The sequence below is a fragment of the Ovis canadensis genome, chromosome 19 (assembly GCF_042477335.2).
Source record: "Ovis canadensis isolate MfBH-ARS-UI-01 breed Bighorn chromosome 19, ARS-UI_OviCan_v2, whole genome shotgun sequence".
Classification (NCBI taxonomy): domain Eukaryota; kingdom Metazoa; phylum Chordata; class Mammalia; order Artiodactyla; family Bovidae; genus Ovis; species Ovis canadensis.
In genome coordinates, this window is record NC_091263.1 from 21,340,229 (window position 1) to 21,363,199 (window position 22,971).

Below are 22,971 nucleotides of genomic sequence, written 5' to 3' on the forward strand. Positions count from 1 at the left end.
TGTTGATTTGAAGTTTATTGGATTTGTGGGGTTTTGTTCTATTTAATTGCAAATTAGATTTTGTTTATCAGTGTGAAGGAACCATAAGTAAAAGACGTACATTTAAGAGACAGACTCAGAGACTAAAGAGAATGAACTTACGGTTGCCAGGGGCAAGGATGGGGGGAGGGCAGGGATAGTTACAGGGTTTAGGATGGACATGTCAACACTGCTGTATTTGAAATGGATGAGCAACAAGGGCCTACTGTATAGTGCAGGGAACTCTGCTCAGTGTTACGTGGCAGCCTGGATGGGAGGGGAGTTTGGGGGAGAATGCATACATGTGTATGTATGGCTGAGTCCCTTAGCTGTTAACCAGCTGTTAACATTGTTAACTGGCTACACCTCAGTACAAAACAGAAAGTTAAAAGGTCTATGTTTAGCTCTTGTTCATACTGACATTACACGACTTAGCTGTCGCTGAGGGCTATTGTAAGAATTATTTTCACTTTTTTTTAATTAAAAACATTTTTTTGGCCATGCCATGTGGCTTGTGGGATCTCAATTCCCCGACCATGGATTGAACCCCAGGCCCTTGGCAGTGAAAGCACGGAGTCCTAACTGCTGGACCACCAGGGAATTCCCTGTTTTCATTTTGAAGAGGCTCATATACTATTCAAAGCTGAGAAATACTGAAACATGCTGAATAGGACTGGACTGTGATGTAGATTTTAGTTTTCTTTCTCCACTGGCAATCTGATGGGAGGGGAGAGGGAAGATGAATTTCAGTGGAGAAATTTGTTTGTCTTAGGTCAACTGTTGAGAAGTCTTTAGGCATTTCATTTAATCAGATGAAGAAACTGAGAACAGTTAAATGGCTTATCGAAAGCCCCGTAGCTGGAAGTGAAAGGAGGATGCCAGTTCAGCTCGAATCCCTTCTATCAGGCTGTCTTACAGGGGTGAACAGTGGCCTCATGGGGGGTGATGGCTGGATACAGGAAAGGAATGAATCTGGAAACCTTATTTCTTGAATTTTCCTGTTCCCACCTAATAGTCAGAGATACCTGGCGTCTGCCTGGTGTGTGGTGAGTTAAGTTAAGCCAGCAGCCTGAACGGTTAAGTCCTGGGCCCTGCATCCTGCCTCCTTACACATTATTTATTTGTCTGTTTATTTGTTCATTGTCAGGTGCTGCATTTCCCCTCGCCCCTTTTTTTGGCTGCCGTGTGGCATGCAGGATCTTAGTTTTCCGCTCAGGAATCAAACCTGCATCCCCGGCAGTGGCAGCACTGAGCCCTAACCACTGAACCAGCAGGGAAGTCCCGAGTCTTATTCACCTTGAACAGAGCACTCAGTGAAACTCAGCCTTGCCTGCTTTCGCCTGAGTGACAAGTGTCCTCCACGCGCCTGTTTCCAGGCCTTTGCTCTCGCAAAGATGGTTGAAGCCTAGGATGGACCGTGGACGTGCGTTCTCGTGTGTTCAGCCCAGCCCACTTGGAATCCACTTTCCTTCGTGGAAATCCGGTTCCCCTCTGCCACTCCCTTGAGCGTCCTGCTCCTGGTGCGTTCCTGGCCCAGTGACCCTGGAGAGGTCAGCTGCACTCCTGGAGCCGTTATTAAATGACCTGCTGCGGCTGTGGGATGGCTTCACCCGGAGCTCTGGCAGCACTATTCCAGGAACGATGCCCTTAGGGGCGTGTAATGTTGCTTCACGTGTTCCTGTCCAACTTGAGGTTCCATGGGTCGTGACCCCTGCTTAGTTCACCCAGACTTTTCTTGGGAAGAACAGGGGCTAGATCAACCACAGAGGTGCAGGAGGGCTGTGTGCCCGCGTGTTTGGGTGCCTTAGTGTGTTGTTGGAAGAAGGCAATGGCACCCCACTCCAGTACTCTTGCCTGGAAAATCCCATGGACGGAGGAGCCTGGTAGGCTGCGGCTCATGGGGTCGCGAAGAGTTGGACACGACTGAGCGACTTCCCTTTCACTTTTCACTTTCATGCATTGGAGAAGGAAATGGCAACCCACTCCAGTGTTCTTGCCTGGAGAATCCCAGGGACGGGGGAGCCTGGTGGGCTGCCGTCTATGGCGTCACACAGAGTCGGACACGACTGAATTGACTTAGCAGCAGCAGTGTGTTGTTGATCCTCGGCCCCGCCAGTAGAGGGCAGCAGAGCAGCCCACCTAATGCCCACATTTTCTTTATTTTAATAAGCTTCATGAGGCTACCTTTTCAGCTCGTTCCCCATGTTTGCTCTCAAAAGATGGTTGCTTTTCTGGAAGATTTGTGTTCTAGCCACTGGACAAAGAGAATAAGTCACTCTATTATGTGTTAGTGTTGCAAGATGATTTTAGGGAAATTGCCCTCTACTTTTGAAGAGGGATTGCACCAGTTCCTGGCCTTGAATGCACACATGACTTGAACTTCTTCACCAGGCTATTTATTCTCTTTTATGAAGCAGCATTCATGACATCAGCGCCTCTCGTGGGATAAATGGTAGCCTCACCCGGAACACCTCCTGGCTGGTCTCAGCCCTGTCTGCTGCTGGGGTGGACGCTCCAGGCTGCTTTGTCTGCCTGAAATCCCAGGAATGTCCTTATAGTGTCTTGTGCAAAATGGTGGTGGTGAAAGATAACAATTTGTTCTATTGTTTAACAGCCTTATCTGGAGGAACGTTTAATTACCAGCTTGTGGTAGTTCAGGAAAATAAGATTGTTAAACTCAGGGGACTTTGGCAGTTGAAATAGGAAAAGAAGATCTGTATGTGGGAAGAATTTGGAGTAGTTTGGGTACAAATTTAAGTATTTGAAGTGTTTGTTACTGAGGGAGCCCTAACAGTTAAAAGTTAAAGATGCTGAAGGAACCCAAGTGTGGGTGGAGGTAAAGAGGTCTGGTTTGTGTTCCCAGCACACATCATGGTTATTGGCCATGTTCCTTGCTCATAGAATTTCTGCATAATCTCAATAATCCCCTGGCTAAAAGCTTTGTGTATTGGAAGGTCTAAAACATGAGACATGCAATAGACATATGACTTTGTTTTTAAATATCTTCCCTTCTCTTAAAATTTTTTCTTCAGAACTCTGGGTCTATTTCCAGGGAAACCCTAGCTAGGAATTTCCTTATATCCAGTTTCTGCTTATAAAATGAAAACAATCCTGATTTTATATTTCATTTGCTCTTAGCAGCCAGTCCCACATGGCTAGTTTAAGCCCATCTTGGTTGGATTCACACCTTAAAGAGTGTGGTGTGTTTCCTGTGGAGAACAGTCCACGGTCCCGGACGTACAGCGTGAGGTTTAGAGGATGTCAGGGCACCATTTCCAAATGTAAGTTCCCTTCCTTCTACTCCTCCTTTTTGGAGAAGAGTTCAAAAAGACGCATTGCATTAACTCAGTGATAATGTTGGCTCAGGTTACCCAGTATTTTGTAAACATGTTGGAGTACTTTGGGTTAATCATGGGAATGCCAGATTCTATCTAGCTTGGCTGTTCCTACACTAGAGAGAGGTTTTTCTTACATGGGGGTCATTGAGAAACATCAAAAACCAGTGGAAAGGAATTTTTAAGAAAAATTTATCCAAAACTTAAATATAAGGCAAAAAGAGATTACCGAGTATGCTTTCAATATCCCACTGGAACATTGTTTAACAAGCCTCCGGCGGAGCACATGATATTCTAGGGCGGAAGCCAGCAGTTTTTTTTCTGTAAAGTGCCACTTAGTAAATATTTTAGGCTTTGCAGCTTGTTTGGTCTCTGAGGTAGCCAGTGAGCTCGTTTTGTGAGCACAGCCATAAACAGTGCATAAACAAATGCATTCAGCTGTGTCCCAATAAAACTTTATTTATGGACTTGTTGACATCTGAATTTCATGTAATTTTCATGTGTCATAAAATATTTTTCTTTTGATTTTTCCAACCATTTAGAATATAAAAATCATTTTCGTTCACAAGCCCTATGAAAACAAGCTGATATTAATAAGTTGCAAATGATTTTTGTCCAATTAAGGTGTAGAATGATTTCTCCCATGTAGGGAAGGCCCATCAAGGGTAAAAGCTTTATGCCCTAATGGATGTTAACTAGTTTCTTGTTTGATTTTTGTTTGTTTTAGGCACAGCTTGTGAAACCCTAGTGAGAGCGGGGAAAAGTACAAAATGGAATCGTGTGCCTCTGTTTATGCTGCCGAGTGCCTTTCACTGGATCTTTCTGTTCCTAAACCTTAGGGCCACTTCTTGGTTCAAAGCTGGTTTTTGAGTCTGAGGGCAAAGATTTCCTGGGCTAAGGGAGGAAAAGAGGAAACACAGCTTCAAAAAGGCAGGTTGGCATCCCAGCAAGCCAGGACCTTGGGGAGAGAGATGGAAACAGCAGATAAGGAATCAGAGGCCCTTTTAAATTAACCACTACTCTTGTGGGTGCTTAAAGCCCCCTGAGTACTTCAAGCCCAGAGGAGAGCTGCTCTCAGAAGGTGTTGCCCCCTAACCTTTTGGGGAGGTCAGGGGTCTGTTGCAAACCAGGGAAATCTAAGGCTCCTCTCCTCATAAATTTATGCACACACACACCAAGTTTTGCCTGTACCTTCAGGGTCTTTTGAAACCCCAGACAGAAAGAGATTGACTCACTAAATTCAAACAGAAACTCCAGGGCCTTTGGCGTAGAAACTTGTCGTCTCTGGTCTCTCATGCCCAGTGGCCCTATTAAACTAGTGAAACGGGGCGTCCCTGGTGGCCCGGTGGTTAGGACTCTGCACTTGCACCGTGACTGCGAATTGGATCCCTGGTCAGGGACCTAAGAGCACGCATGCCACACAGCATGGCCCAAAACGAACAAACAAAAACTACAAAAATTACAAAAAGTAATTTTCTCTCTCTAACCCCTAACTCTCACAATCAGCCTCACACCCAGCTGGGCAGCCTCCTCCTGTTCTCAGTGAGTTGCTCTTGGTCACCATTACCTGAACTCTCCAAAGTCCAACTGCATAAGTCCCAGAATCCAAAATAAATAAATTTGGGTTGTAAAGAAGGAAGGTTTTTTAAAGAAAAACTTTGTTGTCTTATTCTAAGTTGCTGAGAGTCACTGCTTGCTGGAACGAAGGCCTTTCCTGGCAAGATTTCCCTATATTCTCATGAGAACACTTGTGTTAACATGTTGCAAAGATGACTTTAATCTTTGCTAAGGATTCACTTGGTGCATGCCTACGTCTTGAAGCCTGTTACTGTAGTAGCCATGAGAAATTTCTAGGATTTTTGACAACTCTGATGCATCAAAACTTCTGGGTTCAGCTCCCATTCTTAATGTGGTAACAGAATCAAAACATGATTAGATTCAAGATTTTTTTTTTTTAATCGTAAATCTTAGGTTCCAAACACTTAAAATAAGTCTGGTCACCTATCTTCAGATTTGAGGAACAAAATAAGGGTCTTAATACTTTCTTCCCCATCATGTGATACGTTTCTGAAGCATTCTGGCTTGATTGCATACGGATAGCAACAGATCTATACTTAGCTTTCTTTTTACTCCCAACTTTAAGTTTTGAAAAATTTCAAATCTGTAGGAAAAGTGAAAGAACAATTCAGGGACTTCCCTGGTGGTCCAGGGGTTAAGACTTTGCCTTCTAATGCAGAGGGTTTAATCCCTGGTTGGGGAGGTAAGACCCCACATGCTTCTAGGCTGAAAACCGAAACATGAAACAGAAGCAATAGTGTGACAAATTCAATAAAGACTAAAAATGGTCCATGTCAAAAAAAATTTTTTTAAACAGAAGAAGGAACATTTCAACCCACTTTTGTAGACTCCATTTAAATTCCCAATTAGCATTTTTCTGCATTTGCTGTGTCTCCTTATGTGTACTTATTTTAATTTTTGTTCCGTTGCTATGAAGTTTCAGGTATGACACTCCCTAAATACTCTAGTGTATCTCCCAAGAACAAAGGTACTCTTATATAATTGCAGTCATCTTCACACTGAAGGCATTTATTGATAGCGTCAGTTCAGTGCTGGTGGTTTAGTTGCTAAGTCCTGCCTGACTCTTTACGACCCCATGGACTGTGGCCCACCAGGTTCCTCTGTCCATGGGATTTTCCAGGCAAGAATACTATAGTGGATGCCATTTCCTTCTTCAAGGGATCTTCCCGACCCAGGGACCATACCCGTGATTGTTAGTGCAGCTCGTGTTCACACCCGCCGAATGTCCTTTGCCGCCGCAGTGTGCCCCAGTCCTGCCCTCTCCCTCTGCCTCCTGTCTCAGGGTCCAGCCAGAGTCACACGTTGCATTTGGTGGCCACGTCTCTTTGATCATCTTTAATCTGGGAGTGTCCTCAGGCTTTTTGTCTTAGGACACTGACATTTAGGAGTCTAGGCCATCTTCTGGAATGCTCCACAGCCTGGTTTGTCTGCTTCGTGATGAGATTCAGGTTACAGCACTGGGGCGAGGATATGGGTGAGTGGTGCTGCGTATTGCTGATCAGGGCCCCTCAGGAGGCAGGTGACCACAGGCTGTCCCCATGACAGCGTGGCCGAGTGTGGTCCCTGGGTTCCGGGTGTGCCTGCGAGATCTTGTAAACTGGGGCCCTCCTGTCCTCAGTCTGCAGGGGCCTATTTTGAAATCATGTACATGTACTTTACCCTAATGCACTTTCACCCGCTGATGTTCTTCTTAGCCCTGTTGCATCTGTTGCTGGAGGCTGCAAGGAAAAGCAGAAAAGAAAAAGAAGTGAAAAGCAAAGGACGTCCGATTAGATCTGTGTGGAACCATCCCTAGTGCTCCTTTATTTGTATAATTGCAAGGGATGAATGCTGTGAGCGCCCTGTAGTTCCCAGAGTGTACAATCAGTCTCTGTGAACAAAAAGAAGCTTAGTTGGGCTCCGTCTCCCCATAGAGACCTCCAAGGCAAATATTTGTCTGGGGTCGGTAGCCTGCAGTGATTCCTGAAAGTCTGGGTGAGGTTATAGAAATGCCTGGTGTTTGCCCTGGTGGCGTGCACAAGACGAATGAGGCAGAATTGTGTGAGCACGGTTACACGTCGCTTTTCATGTTTAGTTAACAGACAGAACAGGGACGTGGGCTTCAGCAGCCCCGGCTGGATAAACAACCTCTGCAGAGTTGAGAGAAGAGTCAGCACTGTCTACTGCTGACTTAAAGGGACACTGAAACTTTGTAAAAAAAAAAGGCTTGAGTGCGAAATAGATAACCAGCAAGGACCTAGTGTATAACACAGGGAGCTATACTCAGCATTTTGTAGTAACCTATAAGGGAAAAGAATCTGAGAAAAATAAAGTGTAATTGAATCAGTGTGCTGTACACCTGAAACTAACACAGCAATGGAAATCAGCTGTATTTAAATTAAAAATAAAATAATAGGCTTGGCTAAAACCTTAGAATCTTTCTGCATGGATGTGAAACTTTGAGTGGATTTTGTTTTTTATTTTGTTTTTAAAATTTTTATTACAGTTAGTCAGTTTTCCATGTTGTGCTAGTTTCTGCTGTATGGCAAAGTATATCCGTTATACATATGTCAGGTGGATTTTGTATTTCCTCTTTCCCCTTAGGGAAGTGAGCTAAGACATTAGTTTGGAGCAGTGGATGTGAACCGTCTAAGGGAAAATGTTGGCCATCTGAACGCTCCTGGGGAGGTATTCTGCAGAGCATGGTGTAATTTGGTGTTCTCAGACATTTGTTTCAAACATGCTCACTGTTTGTAAAGTGCCTTCTCAGCATCGTAGCATCATGTAGCCCAATCCTTTATGACACCGATTTTCAGCCAGGGAGTGGTTTTGACCCACAAGGAACATATAGCAAAATCTGGACCCACTTTGGATTGTCACAACCAGGAAGATGCTATGGGCATCTACCAAGTAGAGGCAGTCTGTCACTCGGTCGTGTCCGACTCCTTTTGACCCCACGGACTGTAGCCCGCCAGGCTCCTCTGTCCGTGGAGTCCTCCAGGCAAGAATACTGGAGTGGATTGCCATTTCCTTCTCCAGGGATCTGCCTAACCCAGTGATTGAACCCAGGTCTTCCACACTGCAGGCGGATTCTTTACCAGGAGAGCTGCTAAAACACGCTTCAGTGAACAGACACCATCGTCCGCCACACACACACACATTGCCACTGACAAAGGAATATCAGGTCCAAAATGTCAGGAGTAGCAGGGTGGAACAGCTCCTTTTTATATGACTTGTCAGCAAATGTTTGCAGTATACGAGGCACCGGGTATTTGAAGAAAATTAAGTCGCTCAGAAGACTGATGCTGAAGCTGAAGCTCCAGTCCTTTGGCCACCTGATGTGGAGAGCTGTCTTGCTGAAAAAGACCCTGATGCTGGGAGAGATTGAAGGCAGGAGGAGAAGGGGATGACAGAGGATGAGGTGGTTGGATGGCATCACCGACTCAGTGGACATGAGTCTGAGCAAACTCTGGGAGGTGGTGAAGGACAGGGAAGCCCGGCGTGCTGCTGTTCATGAGGTCGCAGAGTTGGACACGACTGAGCGAGTGAGCAACCACAAAGCTGATCGCCTCGTTGGGAAAAGAGGCAGTAGAGGATCTCCACGTTCTGGTACATTCATGTTTTTTATTTACAAGCCACCCTAGCTGTTGGAGAGGAGCTGGCGCAGCAGGCTGTGAACAGGAACTTCCTTTGCGTTGGTGTTTACCGGGTGAGTCAGTGTGGAGGGTTACAAAACCACTCTTCTGCTCAGACCTTGGCATTGCCCCTGCGAGGCATCTTACTACTTACCCATTAGCCACCTTTCCCTCTACAATGCCAACAACCGTACTTAGGGTTTAAACATAAATCTTTGATTTTGGGGTTGTTTTTGCCCATGAAATGTTTTCTTGACTTTCGAGGAGATCTTAACACAACTGTATTTGCATAAATCTTCCCACTTCATTTCTTTTGCAGTCAGCTCTGTGCTGTTGACTCAGTGCATTTCGCTACACACCCATCCGTTGTGTTGCCTCTCGTCGCTGCATAGCCCTCCTCGGAATGGATATCGGTTAGCCGTGCTCAGGCTGTGGCATAGACAGTGGGGGAAGGGACTTCAGGGCGGACACTATTCAGGGCAGTGATTCTGAAACCTCAGCATCATCCAGGAGATTATTAAATCGAAGCTCATTGATCTCCCCCCCACACACAGGGTTTCTGACTTGGTAGGTCTGGAGTAAAACTTTCACGTGATGTTGCTGCTGGTCTGGGGACCATACTTTGGGAACCCCCAGTCTGGGACAAAAGTCCACGTGGGGGACCGTGATTAGGGAGTATGTGCAAAGGGGCATAAAGCTGCAGGGGAGTCTGGCTGATGTAAGCTCTGGGAAGACAGGAGGATACTGCCTCAAGAAGGAGCTGAGGTGAACGTTAAGCTCATTCCTGTTAGAAACGCAGTTCGGGAAGAAAAGAGAAAAAAGGGAGATGGAGAATGGGATTTTTCTTTTTTTCTATTAGCAGTAGCTCTATTATGGGCTTCCCAGGTGGCGATAGTGGTAGAGAACCTGCCTGCCAGTGCCGGAGATGTAAGAGCTGCGGGTTCCATCCCTGGGGTAGGAAGATCCCTTGGAGTAGGAAGTGGCAACCTACTTCAGTATTCTGGCTTGGAGAATCCCGTGGACAAAGGGGCCTGGGGAGTCACAAAGGGTCAGGCATGGTGGAGCGCCCACCCATACACAGCACTGTTATTACTATTAGTATTATCACCACCATTGCTGTTAACATTAGCCCTTCAGGATGGAGGAGGCATAAGCTTTCTTTCCAGAAAAATAGATGAAGAGTCACACGCCCCCTCCCTCCCCGCCTCCAGTGTCTGATTTGCTCTGGGTGAGAAGATGCCTTCAGGCCAAATGGTCCTGCTCTCAGCAGCTTCAGACAACGCAGAAGCAGGTTCGTGTCTGTGGGCTATTAGAGACCTTAGTGGCATAAAGAGGGAAAGACAAGCAAGCTGCAGGGTAGTCAGTCAAGTTTTCCGTACAAGGAGAAGCAAATGTACGAGCCCTTCCTCCCCGTCTCTGTGTCTGTGCCCAGAAGGAGACAAGATAACTTGGTAGGAATGCCCGGGTGGCTTAGTGGTGAAGAACCGTGCTGCCAGTGCAGGAGACGCGGGTCGGGAAGATCGCCTGGAGAAGGAAATGGCAGCCTGCTCCAGTATTCTTGCCTGGGAAATCCCATGGCCAGAGGAGCCTGGCGGGTTACAGTCCATGGGTTTGCAAAGAGTCGGACACGACTTAGTGACTGAACCCTTAGCGATCCTCGGGCACCTCAAGCACTCAGTCCTGCCCCAGAACCCCGGGGTGCTGGGTGAGACTGTGGGAGGGGCGCTGACATAGGGCCTGAGGAGACTGGACTCTGACCCCATTCACAACCTCAGTGTCATCTGAGCTCTTCATGCTTCACTGCCAGGCACGTAGTAAATGCTTAGAAACAAATCTGAGCCTTTACTGCTGTTGGGTTTCTAAAAACTGAAGTATGGTTAATTTACAAAATTGTGCCAGTTTCAAGTGTGAAGCAAAATGATTCCGTTACATATATATAATATATGTATTCTTCACCAGATTCCTTTCTAAAACCTGCTCTTAGATTTGAATATGGGTTGATAGGAACCGTGGAGCTTAGTGAATTTTCGTCTATTATCTTCTAGATCCCATGGCATCACCTTTTAATGAAAATTATGGCGTAGCATCCCTCGGAATTTAAGGTTCAAAACTGTTTCACAGTTTGGGGTCACGGCAGCCCCTCCAGTTAGAGATACACTATCGCCAGAAGGTTGTCCTGACAGCTCTGTAGTCAGCAGTGCCTGTGGGTGGATGGCACCCACGTGGGCACAGCTGCTGCCTGTGGGGTCAGGGAGCTGTGACGGCGTGTAGACAGAGCGAGGTGTCCCAGGGAGTTGGCGTCAGGTCATACAACTTGAGTGGCTGATCTCTAGACACCTTTAACCCCCTTCTCTGAACTGTGAAAAGCCTCACTCCATTGCCCCTGTGCTGTAGCAAGAAAAGCTGATTTGAGTTTAAATCAGAAAGCACTCATGCCTGAGCTGAAAACCAGTTTCTTCTTTTGCCCCCATGCTGGACTCACGGCCCACAAAGGGTCCCAAACTTGGGGTGTCGTGGTATCTCATTTTGCCTCAGAGTCCCACTCACTGAGAGCCCAGCTATGTTTTTGGTGATGCAGCGATCCTAGCCAAGGGTTTGGTCCAGCAGGAAGTCGAGAGTGGACACTGAGACCCTGCAGCAGCCTTGTCCATGAGCGCCGAAGAATCGATGCCTTGCAACTGTGGCGCTGGAGAAGACTCTTGAGAGTCCCTTGGACTGCAAGGAGATCAGACCAGTCCATCCTAAAGGAAGTCAACCCTGAATATTCATTGGAAGGACCGATGCTGAAGCTGAAACTCCAATACTTTGGCCACCTGATGGGAAGAACTGACTCATTGGAAAAGACCCTGATGCTGGGAAAGATTGGGGGCAGGAGGAGAAGGGGGCAACAGAGGGTGAGCCAGTAGGGTGGCATCACCGACTCAGTGGACCTGAGTTTGCGCAAGCTCTGGGAGATGGCGATGGACAGGGAAGCCTGGCCTGTTTCAGCCCACGGGGTCACGTTGGACAGGATTGGGTGACTGAGCAGTGAAGTCCAGTCGGGGCTGGAAGCTTCGTACGGTGGCACCAGCGCTCAGTGGGCCCCTGCCCATGGGTGAGGGGAGGGTTTGCCGCCTCTGATGCCCGTTATCCTTGACTGTGCTGAGCTGGCCCTGCGTCTTGCAGGGTCATTTGGGATTCTCATATCCAGCCTTCCTTTTCCTGGTTTAATCTTTAGAAAAGAGGTAGCAAACAAAGGACATTTCAAAACAAAACAAAAGCAGAGTAGGAAATTCACGCTAACATTCGCCATGTAAGTTACATTCGGGGGAAGGAGCAGTGAAGGTATGGGTGATTTTAAAAAATTTTTGAGGTTTTTTTTTCTCTTTCTCAGTAACTCAGAAATCCCGAAACTACTACATGGATTTTAACAAGCCACCCGGGAGAGCTCCCTCGCAGTCCTGTGGTGAGAACTCTGTGCTTCCATGGCAGGGGCACAGGCTTGATCCCCGGTCAGGGAACAAAGATCCTGCATGCTGCAAGGTGTGGCCAGAAAGGAAAAAAGTCACATGGGTGCATCTTTGAGGGAAGGTTGTTGGAAGATCCCATCAGAATTCCATCATGGGGATTGGAGGAATTCTGCCTGCACTGCAAGGCAGGAGCTTGAATTTACAGGCCAGCGCCCTTTTGCTCTAATGACGAGTCCATCTGATCCTCTGGAGGTGCTTTAGAGATGTCCCATTCAGTAAAGGACATCTCAACAGGGAGCTTCGCCCTGACCGCAAGGGGTGCCAGGGAAGACACGAGTTCAGTCAAACTAGGTTGGACTTACAAGCCCTTGACTGCTTTGTTCTAGGGGCATTTTCCTGCAGCGCAAGAGAGCATTGTGTGTGGGGGGTTTCCTCATGGGAACCTGAGAATCTCACGGCCGGGATTATCTGCTCATCCTTTATTATCAGCTCTGGGCACAGGCTTTGAACAGTGCCTCTGCGCCTCTGGACTAACCATTTAGGAAATACCTTGACTTGAAGGCAGGGTTCCGCTCAGGGAGTATGAGTAAGAAGAGTAAGACAGGAATTCTTTATTTTTAAAAAAAGTATTTATTTATTTGGCTGTGCCGGGCCTTCATTGTGGCCTGCGGGATCTAGTTCCAGCTGGGCCCCCTGCATTGGGAGGGCTGCGTCTTAGCCACTGGACAGCCAGCGAGGCCCCTGTGGAGATTTTTTTCTTAGTGTATCTTTTTTCTTTCTGTCCATTATTGGTAAGGAGGCAGAGTTTTCTAGAATGGGCCTGTGGGTCCAGTTGAGGCATCACCGATGGAGACCTTGACAGCCTCTTGCAGAGATGTTGAGTTGTGAGTTCTGGTGAGCTTGATGCTTGAGTAAGTGGGGGAACTCCCCGTCACATCCGTCCATTTCTGTTTTCCTACTCGCCGACTCTGCAGCACCTCGATGGGCCTTTGGGCATCCATTTGGTGGGTGAAGTAAATGGGGAAACACACGGAGCTAAGCTGCCATTGCTGTTTTCAAAACTTTACAGTTAAAGGAGGAAGAGATGTGGGTACTGACCAGACACAGGCTGGATGAAGAGTGGGAAGAAAGAGCCGAGCAGATCCCACGCTGGGATCCCTGCAGTGTTACCCTGGAAGTGAAAGAGGGGCTGTGCAGAGTCAGTCTGGGAAAGGCCAGGCTAGACAGTGTTGATATTATTCCTGGGAGGCCTTCTGAGGCCGTAATGGGCTACATTTCTAAGTCCAGCCTTTCCCAGACTAACTGGACTGTGAACCCTGTTTGTTGGACTGTCTCAGAACGTACTTTGAAAAATGTGACTTAGGGAGCTGGTGGCATATTTTCTGGTGGCTTGTGGTGTTAGACCCTAATTCCTACATTATCTGGGGTTGACAGCCTATGTTATTCCTTTTAAGAAAACCAATTGCCTCTCTCCCACCTCCCCTTTTTAAAAATGAATTAGCTCTTTTTTTTTTTTAATGTTTATTACCTTTCGTTTATTTTTTTGGCTACATAGCATGCAGGATCTTAGTTCCCTGACCAGAGATTGAACCCACAGCCCCTGCATTGGAAGCATGCTGTCTTAACCGCTGGACACCATTTAACCACTCGGAAGTCTTACATTAGCTCTCTTTTGAGAAGCTCTTGACACTCCTTGAAATAACTAGACATCCTCTGCAAAGATCCAAAAGGAAATTCACTGAAATCTAAAACTGTACTCAGTAACTCTTTTCATTCCACCTTTATGGCTTGCTGGGATCCGTCTCCTGGTGGAGCCGACTGGATGAGATTGAGGCCATTGTCTTTTTCAAAATACCCCTGGAGATGACTGAGACCCTTCCAGATGCCTCGTGTTTTCAAGGGTGGTCTCGAGCCCTGAGAGAAGGACAGCTTCTCAGAGCAACTTAGAATCCAGTTAACCAAAGGCAGGACAAGAATGTGAACTTTTTTGTAAGAGTTTGTGGCCAAACGTTTAGGGCCTTACAGAGGCATCTAGTCATTTGTGAGCTTGAAGCTCATGAAACGGAAGCTGAATAAAAAAGCGCCTGCTTTGCGAATTTGGGAGTGGTTTTCTTGGACAGCAGCAACTTTCATTGAGACTCAAAATATATTTGAGTGGGTTGAGGTGTGAAGGAGAACTGAATGACTTCAGTTGAAAGCTGAACTTTTCAGTTCAGTTTTTAGAAACCAGTCGCTTACGTGGTGAGAGACCTCCTCAGTGCTAAGTTCAGTTCTTTTTTTTTTTCTGCATCATAGAATATATGGACTGCTATGGGTTTAAAAAAAATTCTTTTTTGATGTGGACCATTTTTAAGGTCTTTATTGAATTAGTTACACTATTGCTCCATTTCATATTTTGGTTTTTCAGCCGTGAGGCATGTGGGATCTTAGCTTCCCAACTAGGGATTGAACCTGCACCCCCTGCATTGAAAGGCAGAGTCTGAACCACGGGACTATCAGGGAAGTCCCTCTCCTTTTTTTATGTGAAACATCTTCCATTTATTAATATTTCAGAACGCCACCCTCAGCTGAAATCTGACTGGTTGTGAACCCAATCTGTTCACAATCTGTCTGTTTGCCAATATGGTGGATATTTTGCTCTGATAAGAAAATGCTTTTGTGTATAATTTATTCCTAAAAATGCAGGACAAGACTGTGTTTGAAAACGGAACCACAGACTTGCATGTTACTGTTAGAGGCCTGGGTACTGGGAAGTGGCCTGGGATCTGAACTGGTAAGCTTTTCCGACTCTCAGGGCAGTGGGGGGAGAAGCAGGGGACGCCTGACATCGCTCTGGCACTGTGCAGCCATGCATCCCGGGACGGTCACTCGGTGCGGGCTTCTCTCCTCATCTGAACTGAGACTGGTGGTAGAATTGACCTGAGAATCGTGCAAGGTCTAAGCGTGTGGATACAGGGAAAGGCCTTGAAGCACCGCCTAGCGCTTAGGGACTGCCCAGTGAATGTTAGCTTATTTTTTATGGAAGACTTAAAACATAGATTAAACCATAAGTGTAGTCAACCGTGATTACTTCTCTAAAGTCAACTCGTCACATCTGACTTGGTCCATCGCACTTAACATGACATTTAGCAGGAAAGTAAGTGTTCATGTTGGAGGAAAGACTTAGTGTTAAAGGGTAGGAGGCAAGGGTAGGAGGCAAGAGATATTCCTAACATTGTCCAGATTTTATTTTGAAATTCGCATATTGCCAGTGGAAAAGTAAATAAAAGTGAGCAGAAGTCTAACCTTTATGAAGGGCAGTTGAACAGCTGTTCTTTTTAGGACAGACCCAGGTACTCTGACTTAGGAGTTACACTGCTGTATAAATTTTCCCTACAGCGAGCCTGGTTGCGTATAAAATGGTATTTGTACAAGGTGATTCCTTGCAGTGCTGTTGGCAGAGCGGGAGACCGGAAGCAGCCAGCAGAGACTCTGTACTCGGGAACACTATGTAGCGGTTTAATGAGAAACAGGAGGCCTTCCGCCCGGTCATCGAAAAAGCAAGAGAGTTCCAGAAAAACATCTATTTCTGCTTTATTGACTATGCCAAAGCCTTTGACTGCGTGGATCACAACAAACAGTGGAAAATTCTTCAAGAGACGGGAATACCAGACCACCTGACCTGCCTCTTGAGAAACCTATACGCAGGTCAGGTATCAACAGTTAGAACTGGACATGGAACAACAGACTGGTTCCAAACAGGAAAAGGAATACGCCAAGGCTATATATTGTCACCCTGCTTATTTAACTTCTATGCAGAGTACATCATGAGAAACGCTGGACTGGAAGAAGCACAAGCTGTAATCAAGATTGCCGGGAGGAATATCAATAACCTCAGATATGCAGATGATACCACCCTTATGGCAGAAAGTGAAGAGGAGCTAAAAAGCCTCTTGATGAAAGTGAAAGAGGAAAGTGAAAAAGTTGGCTTAAAGCTCAACATTCAGAAAATGAAGATCATGGCATCCGGTCCCATCACTTCATGAGAAATAGATGGGGAAACAGTAGAAACAGTGTCAGACTTTATCTTTTGGGGGCTCCAAAATCACTGCAGGTGGTGACTGCAGCCATGAAATTAAAAGATGCTTTCTCCATGGAAGGAAAGTTATGACCAACCTAGATAGTATATTCAAAAGCAGAGACATTACTTTGCCAACTAAGGTCCGTCTAGTCAAGGCTATGGTTTTTCCTGTGGTCATGTATGGATGTGAGAGTTGGACTGTGAAGAAGGCTGAGCGCCAAAGAATTGATGCTTTTGAACTGTGGTATTGGAGAAGACTCTTGAGAGTCCCTTGGACTGCAAGGAGATCCAACCAGTCCATCCTAAAGGAGATGCAATGAACTGAGTGTTCATTGGAAGGACTGATGCTGAAGCTGAAACTCCAATCCTTTGGCCACCTGATGTGAAGAATTGGCTCATTGGAAAAGATTGAAGGCAGGAGGAGAAGGGGATGAAAGAGGATGAGATGGTTGGATGGCATCACCAACTCAATGGACATGAGTTTGAATAAGCTCCGGGAGTTGGTGATGGACAGGGAGGCCTGGTGTGCTGCGGTCCATGGGGTCGCAAAGAGTCAGACACGACTGAGCGACTGAACTAACGAACTAATTAACTAACTACGGACGCTTCCTGGGCTTCCCAGGTGGCACCAGTGGTAAAGAGCCTGCCTGCCAGTGCAGGAGACTTAGGAGACATGGGTTCGATCCTTGAGTTGGGAAAAGCCCCTGGAGAAGGGCGTGACAACCTACTTCAGTATGCTTGCCTGGAGAATCCCATGGACAGAGGAGCCTGGCAGGCTACAGTCCACAGCGCTGCACAGTCGGAAACGACTGAAGCGACCTAGCACACGTGCACACATAGGATGCTTTCTAAGTTCTTGGAAGAGATCCCTAAAGCGTGCTGTCAGGACAGCAAGGGGAGGCGGAGGGGGAGAGTGAAGTACAATTTGGGAACGACGCAGGAGAAACTAATAGCAGCGTTTGCCCCTGGGTGGAAGGAGGGTAGGAGGGAATTGCCGTGGCAAGAGAAACCCAAGAGGGACCTGGTGACCCCGAGGCGCCTCGCTGTCTGCCTCCGTGCTTCTCCATTTCCAGCTGTAGCAGTGTGTTACCTGTTTGACAAAGTAGAATAAGCAGGAGGTGGGAATTCCCTGGTGGTTCAGTGGCTAAGACTCAGCTCCCAGTGCAGGGGGCCTGGATTCAATCCTGGGCTGGGAACTAGATCTCACATGCCATAACCAAGACCCAGGGCAGCCAAATAAATAAGTAAATATTAAAAAACATTTTTTTTTTAATTAGAAGGAATTTCCACCCCAACTTTCCTCTTTCCATAAAGGTGACAGCAGACGGTCAGCATAACGGTGCTGAGACCCTGGGAATTTCTCTCTAGGTTTAGGTCTCCGGAATGTATGCCTTTATTTCAATTTTATTATGAGAAATTTCAAACTGAGTATAATATACTCCCATCTACCTACCACCCAGCTTCAGACTTTATTAATTTATGCTGCTTCTGTATTCCTACCCATTCTGCCTCCAGGAGGGCTTAGAAGGAAATGTCATTTCACCTGTAAATATTTTAGTAAGTAGCTCTAAAAGGTAGGAATTATCTTCTAATATTTTTGACAATAGTTATATTTTATAATAAAAAATAATCAAGTCAACTCCCCAACCCCTTCTCCAGTCACAACACTGTCCCACTTTAAATTTGACCATGGGGTTCTTTTCTCGAAATGTTAATTCTCAGTCTGTGCTTTAAGAGGTTTCACCACTTCGTTCATCACTGCACCTTGCTTTTTAGGTGCTCCCCAGAGAGCTACTTCCAGCATTTCCTACATGTGAAGTTTTCTCTTCTCAGCTGGACGGTGCTCACTTTGGTCCTGTGAACACGTAGTTAACGATGCTGTTGCCTGCATTGGTGGCTCCCCTCTTCCATGTAACACTCACTCTGATGAGCTAAGAAGGGTGACAGGCAACAAAATATTCAGATATTTGTGTAGACCAGCTCTGCTGAGAAGGCAGGCATGGCAGAGCTGTCAAAACCACCCTCGAGAAAAACAACCCACAATGGGAAATAGGGGTTTGTCAGCTCACATCAGGACGTGTGACATAAAAGGCTTTGGGAGTTGCAATCAGTAATGTGCAGAGTGAGCTTGAAAGTCGAGGCCCCGTGGACTTCCTCCTGCAGGCGTCCTGCGCTGAGCAGCTGTCTGAGAGAGCGAGCTCCACGAGCAGCTTCTGCTTCTCACTGGAGATCTGTGAGTCTGTTGTCGAAGACCTGAACTGACCTCAGTGCCGCTGCCTCCAGTCCTTAGTCAGGTTCCCTCGTGCATCTGAAATGGAATTAAGAGTTCAGAGAAACGAAACTGTACGCCCACACAAACACTTGGATAGTAAAAGCTAAAAGCGGAAACAACCCAAGTGTCCACCAGGTGATAAGTGGACGGGTGACATGCGGTGAGGCGCACAACGGAAGGTTACTCAGCCATTGAAACAGTAGCACATGCTGCTGATGGGCGCTGCAGCGCGGAAGCCGGGTGCAAGGGCTGCGCATGACACAGTTCTGTTTGTGTGAAATGTCCAGATCTGTGGAGACAGCAGATCACTGGCGGCTCAGGGCCAAAGGCGTGATGGTGGCAGGAAAAGGGGAGAGACTGCTGGTGGGGAAGGAGTTTCTTTAGGGTGATGAAAATGTCCTGGAACGATGGTGGCAGTTGTACAGGTCTGTGAATACATTGAAATGCATTGCGTTGTACACTTTAAATGGGGAGGTTTTATAGTTGGTAGATTACATCTCAATGGGGACTTTCCTCGTGGTCCAGTGGCTAAGATTCTGTACTCCCAACGCAAGGGGTCTAGATTTGATTCCTGGTCAGGAAACTAGATCCTACATGTTGCAGCTAAGAGCTCTTATTGGGACAGCTGAAGATCCAGTATGCTGCAACTAAGACCCAGTATGACCAAATAAATAAATGTTAAAAAAATAAATCTCAGTAAAGTTTTTATTAAATACCATTGGCCCTTCCCTGGTGGCTCAGTGGTAAAGAATCCACCTGCCAATGCAGGAAACACGGGTTTGATCCTGCATCTGGGAAGATCCCACATGCTGAGGACCAGCTGGGCCTGTGAGCCACAGCTGTTGAGCCTGTGCTCTGGAGCCCAGGACCTCAGCCACTGAAGCCCGCGTGCCCTAGAGCCTGCGCTCCACAGCAGGAGAAGCTGCCGCAGCGAGAAGCCCGCCCCTGCAGCTCGAGAGCAGCCCCCGCTCCCCACAGCCGGAGAAGCGCCTGTGCAGCAGCAAAGACCCAGCACAGCCAAAAATAAACAAACAAATCAATACAGTTATATTTTAAAGGCATTGGATTTACTTACAGTGCCTCGAAATGTACCTGGCGTCTGTTTTGGTGTTTGTCTGGACTGGGGGTGTGGTGCAGCCCCGGGGTTGGGGCGTGTTAGGTGAGACGAGGAAGGAAGGAGATGTGGCTTCCTTTCCTCTCTGAAACTCCATGCAAATCTTGTTTCTTTCCTCCCAGATCACTGGGAAACAAGTGACTTTACTTGACCTCGTGGTCTTATTTTACTTCCCACCCTTCATTCAAGGTTGGACAGTGGTTCCTTTAGCAGCTAATGACTTCTTTTTTCCTCACTCTACCCCCACCCCAAAACTTGTTTCTAAAGTACCCTTGTACTTGTTGGGTGACAGTCGGTGACTTTCTTTTTCTGGAGTTTTCCTGTGTTGGCAATTGTTTTGGTCTTCAGAAATCAGTGCTGGTATGACTGCCCCTTTTATTTATATGACCCACGAAGGAGAAAGAGTTTAAAAACAACACCTGGAGGACTTCGCTGGTGACCCAGTGGCTAAGACTCCCAATGCAGGGGGCTCAGGTTCAATCCTTGGTCTGGGAACTAAGATCCCACATGGCACAAGGCCTGGCACAGCCAAATAAATAAGTAAATATTAAAAAAAAAAAAGAGAAAAGAACCCAAGGGAATTCCTTGGCAATCCAGTGGTTAAGACTCCCAAGTTTCCACTTCAGAGGACCCAGGTTCCATCCCTGGTTGGGGAACCAAGATCCCACAAGCCAAGTGGTTTTGTGACCAAAAAATAAAAAAAATAAAACAACACCCAGGTCAAAGGTGTATTTTTCTTCTGGTGAAAAAGCTGTATCAGCATGCTGCCCTGGGAAACATGGTGCTATTTAAATGGCATCGGGGACCTAAGTGAGACTCGGGTCATGCGCCAGCTTGTTCACTTGACAATCTGCTGAAAATAGAAAGTCGTGTGGGGAGAAGGGGGTGTTTCTCCAGTGCCTCAGCCGCAAAGAATCCACTGGCAATGCAGGAGACATGGGTTCGATCCCTGGGTTGGGAAGATCCCCCGGAGGGAGGCATGGCAACCCACTCCAGTATTCTTGCCTGGAGAATCCCATGGACAGAGGAGCCTGGTGGGCTTCAGTCCATGAGGTCACAAAGAGTCGGACACGACTGAAGTGACGTAGCGCAGCACTTGGGGAGAGACGGAGAAACACAGAGCTGGTGAAAGTGTGCCTGTGTGCGTGTATGTGTGCTCGAGTGTGTACGTGTGGACTGACTCCACAGACCTCCTTCCTGGGAAGCAGAGGAAGAGAGACGTCCTGCCCTGACATCTTCAGGGGAGCATCCTGGTGAAGAGCTCCCAGGTGGGGGAGCCCGACCTTAGTATCCTGAACTACTTTTGAAGAGCAGGGAGATGGTGGTTGTAATTTGCTAGATCGGGAGGAGGCAAACCACAGTCAGGGGGCCAAGTCTGTCCTGGTGCCAGTTTTCAGGAATGTTTGTTCAAACGGCCACACCCCTTTGTTTAGATATAGGCTGCTCCCAGGTCTTAGCCACAGAGCCGAGTTACTGCAACTGTCTGTCCTGCAAAAGCCTGAGATATTTACTGTCTGGCCCTTCACAGAAAAACTTTGCTGACTTCAGTGCTCAGTGATGGAATTCCCTTCCCATCGGAGTCCTTGGAAGAGGCCTGTTCCATGGTACTTGGAAATTGAGTCCTGGTGATACTTAGAAATCCCTTAGCCCATAATACGAACTCTGGGACTGCTGGCTGTTTCTTTTTATTTTCTCCTATAAAATGATGCAGGCCCCGCCCAAGGCCGATTGGTTCTTTTAGTTGCTGGTGTGTTTGGGTGAACACAGCAGTGGGCTTGGAGAAGGCAATGGCACCCCGCTCCAGTACTCTTGCCTGGAAAATCCCATGGATGGAGGAGCCTGGTAGGCTGCAGTCCTTGAGGTCGCTAAGAGTCGGACACAACTGAGCAACTTCACTTTCACTTTTCACTTTATGCATTGGAGAAGGAAATGGCAACCCACTCCAGTGTTCTTGCCTAGAGAATCCCAGGGAAGGGGGAGCCTGGTGAGCTGCCGTTATGGGGTTGCACAGAGTTGGACACGATGAAGCGACTTAGCAGCAGCAGCAGCAGCAGCAGGCTTCCCTGGTGGCTCAGGTGGTAAAGAATCCACCTGCAATGCAGGAGACCTGGGTTTGTTCCCCGAGTGGGAAAGATACCCTGGAGAAGGGAATGGCAAATCTTGCCTGGAAATTCTGATGGACAGAGGAGCCTGGCTGGCTACAGTCCATGAGGTCACAAAGAGTCAGACACAACTGAGCGACTAAGCACACTCGCACGCAGCGGTGAATGGCTTTGAAACACGCCAGGTGAATTTGGGGCATTTCTGGTGAACCTGGGCTTGTACACCAGCCCCTGTTTCTACAGCTGATTTGGCTGAGCTTTATTCTCCATCAGGACCGACCTTCTTTTTCCATCTGTTCACAGTGATCAGTCTTCTCATTTTACTGGTGGTTCGCAACACCACCTATTGGGTCATCTACTTAGGAATAGTCAAGTGTGGTGTCTGGGGCCTGGGCTCAGAGCTGTTTGATTATAACATGGACACATTTCTCAAGCTGTATCTCCTGAGTTCAGAAACGTGCTTCCATCCACACGTGCCCTCGCGTCATCCCCTGTGAAAAATGCTCTCTGGGCCTGTCCTTTCCGAAGAGAGAACACGAACTTGCTATAAAGATTATAAACGCCTATTTGCTGAAATGTTCTGCCTCCAGTGGGCAGGCTGCCGATTTAGCGTAATCATCTCAGGTTTATTGACCTGTTTGTCCTCTTCTTACGTGGAGCTTTACTAGGCCTCTCTGCAAGAGTGAAGGTTGGACCTCTTTTCCTCATGTAGGGAGTTATCACTGTTAAGCTCGTCTAAGGGAAAAGGAGGTTGGGGTCTCTCACATCATCCTGCCCAGGCAGGAGCTTGGTGAGCTGTTCACAGTCAGCTCGACTGGCAGCAGCATCTCACTGCAGTTTTCATGGGAGCTGTATCGCTGATCCTGTCCGTGATGCCAGTGGTCTCGCTGTTCACACTGTCCGCACTGTTTGCTGAACCCAGGGTAGGCAAGGGCAAGGCAAGAGGCGAGAAGGAGCCGTAGTAACTGAACACGTTTATTCTCTCCTGGCCGGCACGGTGGCCTTAACACAGCCTCCCTCCTGGCTGACGCAGCCCCAGCAGCAGTCACTGTATAACCGTAATGCAGCAGTAATGTAGCCACAGCGTGGCCTCATAGGACGAGACCGTTGCATCGCTCCAGTGTAGCCCCAGGGCAGCCAGGGTTTTCATGGTGAAGCTCACACGGGCGTACCACACAGAGTAGTCCGTGACCAAGCCAGTACCTAACGATGCGCGTGCACAGCGCCATACAGGATCTCAGTGTTAATAGTCCTTCTTTACACTGCGTGGGGTGAGAGGGTCTGAACACACCATCTCGGCTAATTTGCTCTCTCCCTGCAGGAGCACTGGTTTGTGACCATCCCCGGGGGAGCATCACCTGTCTATTTAAATAGTGAAATAGACCTAGGGGTTCCTGGTGTAACTCAGCTACAAGGAAAAGTTCCAGAA

At 47.4% G+C, this 22,971-nt stretch overlaps 1 protein-coding gene across 1 annotated transcript in view; it reads left to right on the forward strand.

Moving 5' to 3' along the window:
- The window catches only part of CMTM8 (CKLF like MARVEL transmembrane domain containing 8), a 95,362-nt gene that overhangs the window by 43,320 nt on the left and 29,071 nt on the right, over positions 1 to 22,971 (forward strand). The gene's annotated exons all lie outside the window — the stretch shown is intronic.